Source organism: Eleutherodactylus coqui, chromosome 5 (assembly GCF_035609145.1).
Source record: "Eleutherodactylus coqui strain aEleCoq1 chromosome 5, aEleCoq1.hap1, whole genome shotgun sequence".
Taxonomy (NCBI): Eukaryota; Metazoa; Chordata; class Amphibia; order Anura; family Eleutherodactylidae; genus Eleutherodactylus; species Eleutherodactylus coqui.
Window position 1 is genome coordinate 110,830,889 of NC_089841.1, and position 12,639 is coordinate 110,843,527.

The window sequence follows — 12,639 nt, forward strand, 5'->3', positions numbered from 1 at the left end:
ATAAGCCCTTCCCTGAAAATCATCCCTAGCTGTAAAAAAAGTTTTAAAAAAATTATACATACTTAGAAGAACAGTCTGGATCTGGCAGTCGTCTTCTGGAGGCTGGGGATTGAAAAATCCCCACCCCCAGAAAGCACTGGTCTCATTGGCTGAGTGCTCAGCCAATTACAGGCAGCACTCAGCCATTGAATGACAGCTGAGCGCTGCCTGTGATTGGTCACAGCGCTCAGCCAATCACAGGCAGCGCTTAGCCATTCATGAATTCAATACATGGCTGAGCGCTGCCTGTGATTGATTTCTGTGACTAATCACAGGCAGCGCTCGGCTATCATTCAGCACTTTCTGGCGGCGGGTTTTTTTCAATCCCCTGCCTCCAGAACCCAGAAGAAGACTGATGTGGCGGAGAGAAGAGCCGGACGGCTCTTCTGGGAGAGTATAATTTTTTGTTTCACTTTTTTTTACAGCTAGGGATGGTTTTCAGGGAAGGACTTATATTTCAAGCCCTTACCCTAAAATCATCACTGTGGGGGTTGCCGACAACCCACTGCCTTCAATGGAGACGCAGCAGTGCCGACCCCATTGAAAGCAATGGGATAGCATCACAAACTTCTACCACAGCTGTGACAGCTGTGGCAGAGGATTGCTTCATTCCCGTGGTCCCTGCGGAGATAAAGGAATCTTCTGCCATAGCTGTCACAGCTCCTGGCAGAAGTCAGCGATGTACTCCCTATGTTTTCAATGGGGCCAGTGCTGCTGCCGCCGGCCCCATTAAAAAGATTGAGAGATATCGCAGAGTTTTCTCTGTGCTGCGAGGAACTCACTCTCGCAATGCTAGAAAAAATTTTGCTAGTGGGTAGGCACCCTAAAGCCAGGCTCACGCAAACAGGTCAGATTCCACTTGCGGATATCCATAGCGGATGACCTGGGTATGATCACAGAAGTGAATTCCATATGGTCGTGTATGTGAGCGGCTTTCCACGTGGATATACATTTAAGGACAGCATATCGTCCGCTCGGACGAAAGACCACAGTGACATCAGAAAGTAACCCAACACCCTGGAAACACCCTTCTATCGCTCAGGCGATTACCCAGGCGGCATTCTCTTGTGCTGTCTTGGTGAGAGCTATTCTGAAACCTTTAGAAAGGGCTACTGCTCTCTAGGCTTGGCCAATTTTATGCAACTTTTTTTGTAAGTAGTATAAACCACTTGAAAAACCCTTATTCTTGTGGAGGAAGAGTCCAGAAGAACAAGTGGAGGTTGCAGACAGCAGTCTAGATGGAGGTGTTGCTCCCCAGACTCCATCCTGCATTGTCTGCCTACAAACTCCTGTTTTCTTTATTCCATTTGTCTCTGGTCTCCTAGCAACCTGCGTACGAATCCACGTCTTTACGCAATGCATACAGATCAATCAAACACCATACGTGGTAAAATAGAGCTTGCTGTGATTTTTCTTCTACTCGCGGAATCTGCAATTCCTACCCGCAAGTGTGAGAGATCTGGTGAAAGTTAATGCATTTCGATGCCCACGTATTACCGCATACCATATGCTAGGACGGTAATCATAGAATCCGCAATTCAAATCTGTTTGTGTGAGACCGGCTTAAGCAAGAGAAATATCAAAATAAGCAAGGCAGCCTGGGAAATTCTGATTCTCAGCAATTTGATTCATTTTTATGTCCAACAGTAAATAATATTATGCCACTTAGGCTAGGTTCACCTCACATTTGGCAGTATTCATCTTGAAATATAAAATATTCACACATATACTGTTTATTATCCATAGGCTTCTATGGGGCTGGTTTACATATTTATAGTACTGAAAATCACACACCACTACAGTTTTTAGACTTTTCCAAGACCACAAGAAAGTCTGTGTTGTGGTTCACATATTTTTTTTAGAACTAAATTTAGTGGCTGATGCTAAGTACATTAGAATGCCTGCTAATTGTAAGGCCAAACATGGTATGAAATTATATTAAATTCTTGCTTTTAATGTTATTTTATTTTCATTATAAGCATTTGATCCTTCTCATACCACCAGTCCTTCTTATTCAATAATAGACATGAAGTAAAGTAATAATATATGCTATATATACCGTATCTTTGTGTACAATAGCCATGACATTACTATGTATTATTCTAAACCCACTCATAATACTTCTTTTCAATTTCCTAATGACAATAAATTACCTTGTCGTGTATTTTCTATTCAATGCAGTTCTTTTTAAAGAGTTATAGTCCATCTATATACGACTGCTGTTAGAACATACAGTACACCTCAATTATCTACTTGAGACAATCCAGTACAACTCTCGGCATTGGAGGAATGTAAGCATTCATTTAAAACATCCAACATCTACTTATTTTAGTGGTTGCCCTGGGTTACAAAGGGTTAAATGTAACCTTAGGAAGAACGCCTAGTAGGTGTGAGGGGATTTATAAGGCTATCCATGCTCCTCTGAGAAATTTACCCAAATGGGAAGATTGGGCAATGTCTTTTCAGCCCCACCTATTAGAAGGCAGCATTCTTGAAAGTCAATATCAGAATTTTTACTGGCTTTGTAAAAATTATTGGGAATCTAAGCCAAAGCCAGAGTCTTCTCCAGGAGGAAAAGATAACCATTTTTGGATTTTTGCCCCTAATCACTGTACAGTAGATTGCTGGTTGGCTCGCTGAGAGGCCTGTGACGTGGGTTGGAAGGGGTGAAGTTTCCTCTTAGGGGGGCACCTATAAGTATGAGATTTATAATGTCATGTATGTTCCCCTGCAAAGCCTTTGCTGCAGCAGAATAAAATGAGCATTTCTATGAATATTCCAAAACATAGCTGGTTGCCAGGACTTCTAACAATGAGAATCCCTACGATCAGCTATTGTCAAAACTAAACAATCTCTTTCAGTCATTTTAAAAGATCTATGTGATAATTTAATGAGCAACTGCAGCCAATCAGTGGACTCAGTGGTATGTAGCTTTAGACGGATGAAGCCAATGATTGTATATGGACATGTCACCTAAGTAATATATAAACCTGTGTTGAGGCGAGGAGTGGCTGCGGCTGACCAGTAGGACATCGGAGCAGTAAATATATCCCTCTATCCAATTTTTAAATAAGTTGGAAGACCCTTTTAAATATGAACTACACCTGTTATTAGATTCCTAAAATGCTTCAGGCACAGTGGAGCACTGGACCTTGGGAGTGTGGTGTTTCTTAGAAGAGTTCCCTGCAGCAAAACTTTTTTTCTAAGTAGCCAGTACACCTAGAGCAAAGTCCAAAAGACCTGGGGCAAAGTGTCACACTGGTGTTCCCTGGGCCCACTGGAGGAAATTGTTCCAAATTCCATCTATACAGAATAATTGTACCTTAAGTTTGATTTGTATCAATAAGGTATGTCATTTCTCAATTACAGTAATTCATAAGAAATAGACCCTATTCGCAAGTTCTCCTAAGTTGCTTTCTGTTAGATCTTTGGTGCCCATTATTGTTTCAGAGATTGTGTTACTTTGGTTGGCTGGTCCATCTTTGCAGCGGCTGTTTCCATATGCTTGGGCCTAAAGATGCCACTGAAATGAATGATTAAAAGTAGAGATGAGCGAGCACCAAAATGCTCGGGTCCTCGTTATTCGAGGCGCGCTTGTCATTAAATTCGAGAGCTCTATTCGAGTAACGAACCCCATTGACTTCAATAGGAGACTCGAGCATTTTTGTATGGAACCCGCCGGTTGCCGAGCTTTTTTTTTTGCTGTGTTCTCTCTCTCTCTCTCTCTCTCTCTCCTCCGCCAAGCCAGCCACAAACTACCATTGACATGCTCAGCGGGGAGGGGTCAAATCTGACACGTCAGCGGTGGGGAGGGGCCAAAACTGGGGCGGGGGTCGAACACGGCGTGATGCTCTCTCAAGTAGCGAGCACCATCGAGTATGCCAATACTCGAACGAGCATCAAGCTCAGAAGAGTACGTTCACTCAACTCTAATTAAAAGTAATGTTAACCATATCAGTGAGTGATTTCCTTGCGTGTGGTCTGGAAATGTTTGTTCTGTATTTTCAGAGTTGATAATGCAATAAAATATAAGGAATTAATTCTTATCCTGTTAAAAAAAATCCCCAAATTATACAGTGTGTGAAAAATGTGTAAGATTTTAAATAACATGCCTTTTCCCAGATCTCCTATGAGGTATAATTTGCAGATTTTACTAACACAATTCTTGTTCTATTCTAAAGGTTTGTTTGTAGAATATGACTGACTGACAGTTTGGGCATATCTACAATTCCCAGGGTATGAAGCCACCATTCTGCAATGTATTCTCCAATACGTAATGCCAAATACACAAAATGTGTATTTAGCTTTTTTGCTTTTAATGCCCAGAGAATTTGTATATTTTAATTATTACATCACAAATTGTAGTTAATTATGGTACGTTTGAAGCAGAAACACAGAGAAGGCTGAATACAAAGGGTGCGAGTCTGTTACCGGCTACTTGTCTTTTGCTGCATAGGAAACAATTATACTTATCTGTTGTCGGTATTCTGTGTGTTTTTGCTCTAGGGACAATTTGTAACCATTTATGATGTAATAATAATTAAATCTCATATTTGTTTATAGACTTTTATTGTGAAGTGAGGGCATTACATCAGGGGAGTATTAAGAAATACTTCACATAAAGGCACCTTTGTCTAGTGAAATTGGCAGCAAAACATTGAGGTGTCATAGCTGTCAGTCATTCCAAACACACAGGCTTTTTCATGACACACCAATGAGTATCATTGTTTCCTACGAGGAAGCAAAATATATGAGCGGCATTCTTACATTTTATGAGAAATAATGCCTGAAAGGCTATTTCATAAAAAAATTTGGCAGCACATATTTTGAGATCATTGTTTAATTATGATATTGATTCTCTTTTTCTGAAATTGAATAAAAAGGCTAAATACAGCCAAATAATTAAAGGCAATGTATTATCAGAAAATAGCAAATTTAAGTCTGGTCTTATTATAGACATGTTAAGAAAATTGTTTTTATTGTTTATTTTACGTGTTTTTATTTGTCACTGGTATAGCTCAGTCTTGGATCTTGAAAAAAAGCCTGAAATATTCCATTTTCACACTGGCCATTGGAGCAAGCATGGTTGGCTAACATTTCTTGATTTCTATAGCTCATTTGTCTGTTTTGCTGTATAGGTTGAGAAAAAATGAGCTGTGCCATCTCATCTTTATAAAAGGGTGGGTAATTTAATGACAGCCCATTAGAGATGAGCGAACGTACTCGTCCGAGCTTGATACTCGTTCGAGTATTAGCGTGTTCGAGATGCTCGTTACTCGTAACGAGTACCACACGATGTTTGAGTTACTTTCAGTTTCCTCTCTGAGACGTTAGCGCGCTTTTCTGGCCAATTGAAAGACAGGGAAGGCATTACAACTTCCCCCTGCGTCGTTCAAGCCCTATACCACCCCCCTGCAGTGAGTGGCTGGCGAGATCAGGTGTCACCCGAGTATATAAATCGGCCCCTCCCGCGGCTCGCCACAGATGCGTTGTGAGATAGCTGAGGGACAGTGCTATAGTGTTGGAGCTGCTGTAGGGAGAGCGTTAGGAGTTAGTGTAGGCTTCAAGAACCCCAACGGTCCTTCTTAGGGCCACATCTAACAGTGTGCAGTAGTGTGGAGGCTGCTTTTAGCAGTGTTGCACTTTTTTTTTTTTTTGGTATATCGGCCGTGCAGAGCATTGCGCCCTGCAGTAATACTACAGGGACAGAAGTGGTGGTTAGGCAGGGAGAGTGTTAGGAGTTAGTGTTGGCTTCAAGAACCCCAACGGTCCTTCTTAGGGCCACATCTAACCGTGTGCAGTAGTGTGGAGGCTGCTTTTAGCAGTGTTGCACATTTTTTTTTTTTTGCTATATCGGCCGTGCAGAGCATTGTGCCCTGCAGTAATACTACAGGGACAGAAGTGGTGGTTAGGCAGGGAGAGTGTTAGGAGTTAGTGTAGGCTTCAAGAACCCCAACGGTCCTTCTTAGGGCCACATCTAACCGTGTGCAGTAGTGTGGAGGCTGCTTTTAGCAGTGTTGCACATTTTGTTTTTTTTGCTATATCGGCCGTGCAGAGCATTGCGCCCTGCAGTAATACTACAGGGACAGAATTGTGTAGGCAGGGCCAGAAGACATATATTATAGATTGAATATACGCAGTGGTCCTTTGGAAAAAAAAATATAGGAAAAAAATCTATTTGGCCTGCCTGTCACTCTGCTCAGTGTTCTGGGTCTGTGTCTGCTGCGGGTTGTAGTTCTCCAAATAAATACGCAGCCAGCTAAGTGTTACAGCAGGCTTGCGCTAAATTATTTCCTGGCTCTGAAATCACCGCTCTGTTGCACTTAATAACAGACAGTGCAACACTGCATTTCCGTCACACACATCAGGGACAGAATTGTGTAGGCAGGGCCAGAAGACATATATAGACAAAAAAAGATTAGAAAAAAATCTATTTGGCCTGCCTGTCACTCTGCTCAGTGTTGTGGGTCCGTGTGTGCTGGGGGTAAAATTTCTCCAAATAAATAAGCAGCCAGCTAAGTGTTACAGCAGGCTTGCGCTAAATTATTTCCTGGGGTTCCGTAAACAAAGTCAGCCTCCAACCACAGGCCAATAAGCGGCACATTTAATTACAGCGTTCTGTTTCTACACTACTGCTAATACACCATGCTGAGGGGTAGGGGTAGGCCTATAGGACGTGGACGCGGGCAAGACCGAATAATCCACCAACTGGTTCCCAAAGCGCCCCCTCGCGCCATACCACCCTGCAGAGGTCAAGGTGCTCTACGGTGTGGCAGTTTTTCACAGAGACGCCTGACGACCGACGAACAGTGGTGTGCAACCTTTGTCGCGCCAAGGTCAGCTGGGGAGGCACCACCACCAGCATGCGCAGGCATATGATGGCCAACCACCCCACAAGGTGGGACGATGCCCGTTCACCGCCTCCGGTTTGCACCACTGCCTCTCCCCCTGTGCCCCAACCTGCCACTGAGATCCAACCCCCCTCTGAAGACACAGGCAGTACCGTCTCCTGGCCTGCACCCACACCCTCACCTCCGCTGTCCTCGGCCACATCCAGCAATGTCTCTCAGCGTAGCGTCCAGACGTCACTAGCGCCGCAATTTGAGCGCAAGTACGACGCCACGCACCCACACGCTCAAGCGTTAACCGTGCACATTGCAAAATTGATCAGCCTAGAGATGCTGCCGTATAGGCTTGTGGAAACGGAGGCTTTCAAAAGCATGATGGCGGCGGCGGCCCCGCGCTACTCGGTTCCCAGTCGCCACTACTTTTCCCGATGTGCCGTCCCAGCCCTGCACGACCACGTCTTCCGCAACATTGTACGCGCCCTCACCAACGTGGTTACTGCCAAGGTCCACTTAACAACAGACACGTGGACAAGCACAGGCGGGCAGGGCCACTATATCTCCCTGACGGCACATTGGGTGAATTTAGTGGAGGCTGGGACAGAGTCAGAGCCTGGGATCGCTCACGTCCTACCCACCCCCCGAATTGCGTGCCCCAGCTCGGTGGTGGTATCTGCAGGGGTGTATGCTTCCTCCACTAAACCCTCCTCCTCCTCCTCCGACGCAACCTCTGTCTCGCAATCAAGATGTGTCAGCAGCAGCAGCACGTCGCCAGCAGTCGGTGTCACGCGGCGTGGCAGCACAGCGGTGGGCAAGCGTCAGCAGGCCGTGCTGAAACTACTCAGCTTAGGAGATAAGAGGCACACGGCCCACGAACTGCTGCAGGGTCTGACAGAGCAAACCGACCGCTGGCTTTCGCCGCTGAGCCTCCAACCGGGCATGGTCGTGTGTGACAACGGCCGTAACCTGGTGGCGGCTCTGCAGCTCGGCAGCCTCACGCACGTGCCATGCCTGGCCCATGTCTTTAATTTGGTGGTTCAGCGCTTTCTGAAAAGCTACCCCCACTTGTCATACCTGCTCGGAAAGGTGCGCCAGCTCTGCGCACATTTCTGCAAATCCCACACGCATGCTGCCACCCTGCGGACCCTGCAACATCGGTGTAATCTGCCAGTGCACCGACTGCTGTGCGACGTGCCCAACTCTACGCTCCACATGTTGGCCAGACTCTATGAGCAGCGTAGAGCTATAGTGGAATACCAACTCCAACTTGCGCGGCGCAGTGGGAGTCAGCCTCCTCAATTATTTACAGAAGAGTGGGCCTGGTTGGCAGCCATCTGCCAGGTCCTTGGAAAATTTGAGGAGTCTACTCAGATGGTGAGCGGGGATGCTGCAATCATTAGCATCACCATTCCTCTGCTATGCCTCTTGAGAAGTTCCCTGCAAAGTATAAAGGCAGACGCTTTGGAATCAGAAACGGAGGCGGGGGAAGACAGTATGTCGCTGGATAGTCAGAGCAACCTCATGTCTATATCTCAGCGCGTTGAGGAGGAGGGGGAGGAGCATGAGGAGGAGGGGGAAGAGACAGCTTGGCCCACTGCTGAGGGGACAGATGCTGCTTGCCTGTCATCCTTTCAGCGTGTATGGCCAGAGGAGGAGGAGGAGGAGGGGGAGGAGCATGAGGAGGAGGGGGAAGAGACAGCTTGGCCCACTGCTGAGGGGACAGATGCTGCTTGCCTGTCATCCTTTCAGCGTGTATGGCCAGAGGAGGAGGAGGAGGAGGGGGAGGAGCATGAGGAGGAGGGGGAAGAGACAGCTTGGCCCACTGCTGAGGGTACAGATGCAGCTTGCCTGTCATCCTTTCAGCGTGTATGGCCAGAGGAGGAGGAGGAGGATCCTGAAAGTGATCTTCCGAGTGAGGACAGCCATGTGTTGCGTACAGGTACCCTGGCACACATGGCTGACTTCATGTTAGGATGCCTTTCTCGTGACCCTCGCGTTACACGCATTCTGGCCACTACGGATTACTGGGTGTACACACTGCTCGATCCACGATATAAGGAGAGCCTTTGCACTTTCATTCCCGAAGAGGAAAGGGGTTCGAGAATGATGCTATGCCACAGGGCGCTGGTGGACAAACTGATGGTAAACTTCCCATCCGACAGCGCTAGTGGCCGAAGGCGCATTTCCACGGCCCAGGTAGCAGGGGAGGCGCAGAGATCAGGCAGCATGTACAGCGCAGGCAGGGGAACACTCTCTAAGGCCTTTGACAGCTTTATGGATCCCCAGCAAGACTGTGTCACCGGTCCCCAGTCAAGGCTGAGTTGGCGGGAGCACTGTAAAAGGATGGTGAGGGAGTACGTAGCCGATTGCAGCACCGTCCTCAGTGACGCCTCTGCCCCCTACAACTACTGGGTGTTGAAGCTGGACACGTGGCCTGAACTAGCGCTGTATGCCCTGGAGGTGCTTGCTTGTCCTGCGGCTAGCGTCTTGTCAGAGAGTGTGTTTAGTGTGGCTGTGGGAATCATCACGGATAAGCGTACCCACCTGTCAACCGACAGTGCCGACAGACTTACACTCATCAAGATGAACAAAGCCTGGATTTCACCAGACTTCTCTTCTCCACCAGCGGACAGCAGCGATACCTAATCAATACGTAGGCTGCACCCGCGGATGGAAGCATCGTTCTCTATCATCATCCAAAACGGGGACCTTTTTGCTTCATCAATCTGTGTATAATATTCCTCCTCCTCCTGCTCTTCCTCCTGAAACCTGACGTAATCACGCCGAACGGGCAATTTTTCTTAGGCCCACAAGGCTCAGTCATATAATTTTTCTAAACAATTTTTATACGTTTCAATGCTTATTAAAGCGTTGAAACTTTCACCTCAACCAATTTTTATTTTAACTGGGCTGCCTCCAGGCCTAGTTACAAATTAAGCCACATTAACCAAAGCCATTAATGGATTTCACCTGCCCTCTCGGTTGGGCATGGGCAATTTTTCTCAGGTACATTAGTACTGTTGGTACACCAATGTTTGGGGGCCCTCGCCTACAGTGTAATCAAATTAATTTTTAGCCCACCTGCATTAAGCACGACATTACTACCTCAGCTGTGTTGGGCAATGCAATGGGATATATTTATGTACCGCCGGTGGCTTCCTGGCACCCACCCATGCTGTGGGTCCACAGGGAATTATAAATGCATCTGTTTCCACTTCTAAAGAACCCCAGTCTGACTGGGGCATGCAGTGTGGGCCAAAGCCCACCTGCATTAAGCACGACATTACTACCTCAGCTGTGTTGGGCAATGCAATGGGATATATTTATGTACCGCCGGTGGCTTCCTGGCACCCACCCATGCTGTGGGTCCACAGGGAATTATAAATGCATCTGTTTCCACTTCTAAAGAACCCCAGTCTGACTGGGGCATGCAGTGTGGGCCGAAGCCCACCTGCATTAAGCACGACATTACTACCTCAGCTGTGTTGGGCAATGCAATGGGAGATATTTATGTACCGCCGGTGGCTTCCTGGCACCCACCCATGCTGTGGGTCCACAGGGAGTTGTAAATGCATCTGTTTCCACTTCTAAGGAACCCCAGTCTGACTGGGGCATGCAGTGTGGGCCGAAGCCCACCTGCATTAAACATGACATTACTACCTCAGCTGTGATGGGCACTGCAATGGGATATATTTATGTACCGCCGGTGGGTTCCAGGGAGCCACCCATGCTGTCGGTCCACAGGGACTTCACAATAGGGAGTTGTACCTGCCTGTGTCTATGAATTAAAAAGCCCGGTCTGACTGGGGCATGCAGACACCTTGACAGAATGAATAGTGTGTGGCACATAGGTTCCCCATTGCTATGCCCACGTGTGCAGCTCCTGATGGCGGTGGCACAGGATTATATTTCTCATTGCTTCTGTACAGCATTGTGGGCTATCGCCCCGCCCCTTTTAAAGAGGGTCGCTGCCTAGCCGTGCCAACCCTCTGCAGTGTGTGCCTGCTTTTCCTTTGGCAGACGCACTTATAAATAGACATGAGTGTGGCGTGGCATGAGGGCAGCTGAAGGCTGGGCAGGGACAGTTTGGTGTGCGCTGTGGACACTGGGTCATGCAGGGGGGGTTGGGCAGCATGTAACCCAGGAGAAGTGGCAGCGGAGTGTCATGCAGGCAGTGATTGTGCTTTGTTGGAGGTAGTGTGGTGCTTAGCTAAGGTATGTATTGCTAATGAGGGCTTTTCAGAAGTAAAAATTGTTGGGGGGGGGGGGCACTCTTGCCGCTATTGTGGCTTAATAGTGGGACCTGGGAACTTGAGATGCAGCCCAACATGTAGCCCCTCGCCTGCCCTATCCGTTGCTGTGTCGTTCCCATCACTTTCTTGAATTGCCCAGATTTTCACACATGGAAACCTTAGCGAGCATCGGCGATATACAAATATGCTCGGGTCGCCCATTGACTTCAATTGGGTTCGTTACTCGAAACGAACCCTCGAGCATCGCGAAAAGTTCGTCTTGAGTAACGAGCACCCGAGCATTTTGGTGCTCGCTCATCTCTACAGCCCATTTGTATTGCTGAGACTGCTCATTAATAAGTTTGGATAGTAACTAAAGTTGAGCAAACGTACTCTGCCTAGCTTGATGCTCGTTCGAGTATTAGCATACTCGATGGTGCTTTCTACTTGAGCGAGCATCACGCTGTGTTCGACTGCGCCCCAGTTTTGGCCCCTCCCTGCTGTGACGTGTAAGTTTTGAACCCTCCCCACTGCACACGTCAACGCTAGTTTGTGGCTGGCTTGGGAGAGAGAGAACAAAAGAAGAAAAAAAAAAGCTCGGCAACCGGCGGGTCCCATACAAAAATGCTCAAGTCTCCCATTGTAGTCAATGGGGCTCGTTACTCGAATAGAGCTCTCGAATTTTACGAAAAGCTCGCCTCGAATAATGAGGACACAAGCATTTGGGTACTCGCTCATCTCCAATAGTAACACCTAGCCAATGCTATGTATGACTCTCACTTCTCTTATAATCCACTGCATTTATTTGTCCATTGAGTTGAAATAAATAGTTGCATTTAAAAAAGAACAAGTACATTATTTCTCTTCTATATATTTATACATAATCAGTAAAACTAAAATGTAAATAGGTAAAACATTGCCGTCAAGGTGGAAATTTCACCAAATATGTGTTAAGACTTTGTTCACACATGGCGGATTTGTTCTAGATTTTCTGTAGCAGAAAAATCCACAGCAAATACTCTGGAAAATCTGCACCATTTTATGTAGATACTGATGCATATTTTGGTACGGATTCATGGTAGATTTCACCCATTCAATTGAACTCAATTGAGGGGATAAAATTTGCTGTGGATCCACACAGAAATCTGTGTCAAAATCTGCATTAAATGGTGTGGATTTTGATGTGGATTTGCTGCAGATATTTGTACTGCGGAGAATCCGCAGCAAAACCGGCTCATGGGAACATACACTTTGAGATTTCCTCTGTTAAAATATCAAAATAGAGTCAAAGGGATTTTTGAAATTAAGAGGTCCAACTAGCAATTATGTGACCTATTGATGTTTCTATGACTGATCAGAAAATTATGTTTCAGTTTCCCTTTACTCCTAAAGTTGAGGTTGGCTACAAAAATGATATAGAAGTCACATGGTTTGACCTAGCATCTTGGATTTGAAAAATATTTCCTTTAATATGCATGCATTGATCTGGCAGAAGTAGGAGCATTGACAGCTGTGCCACTAGC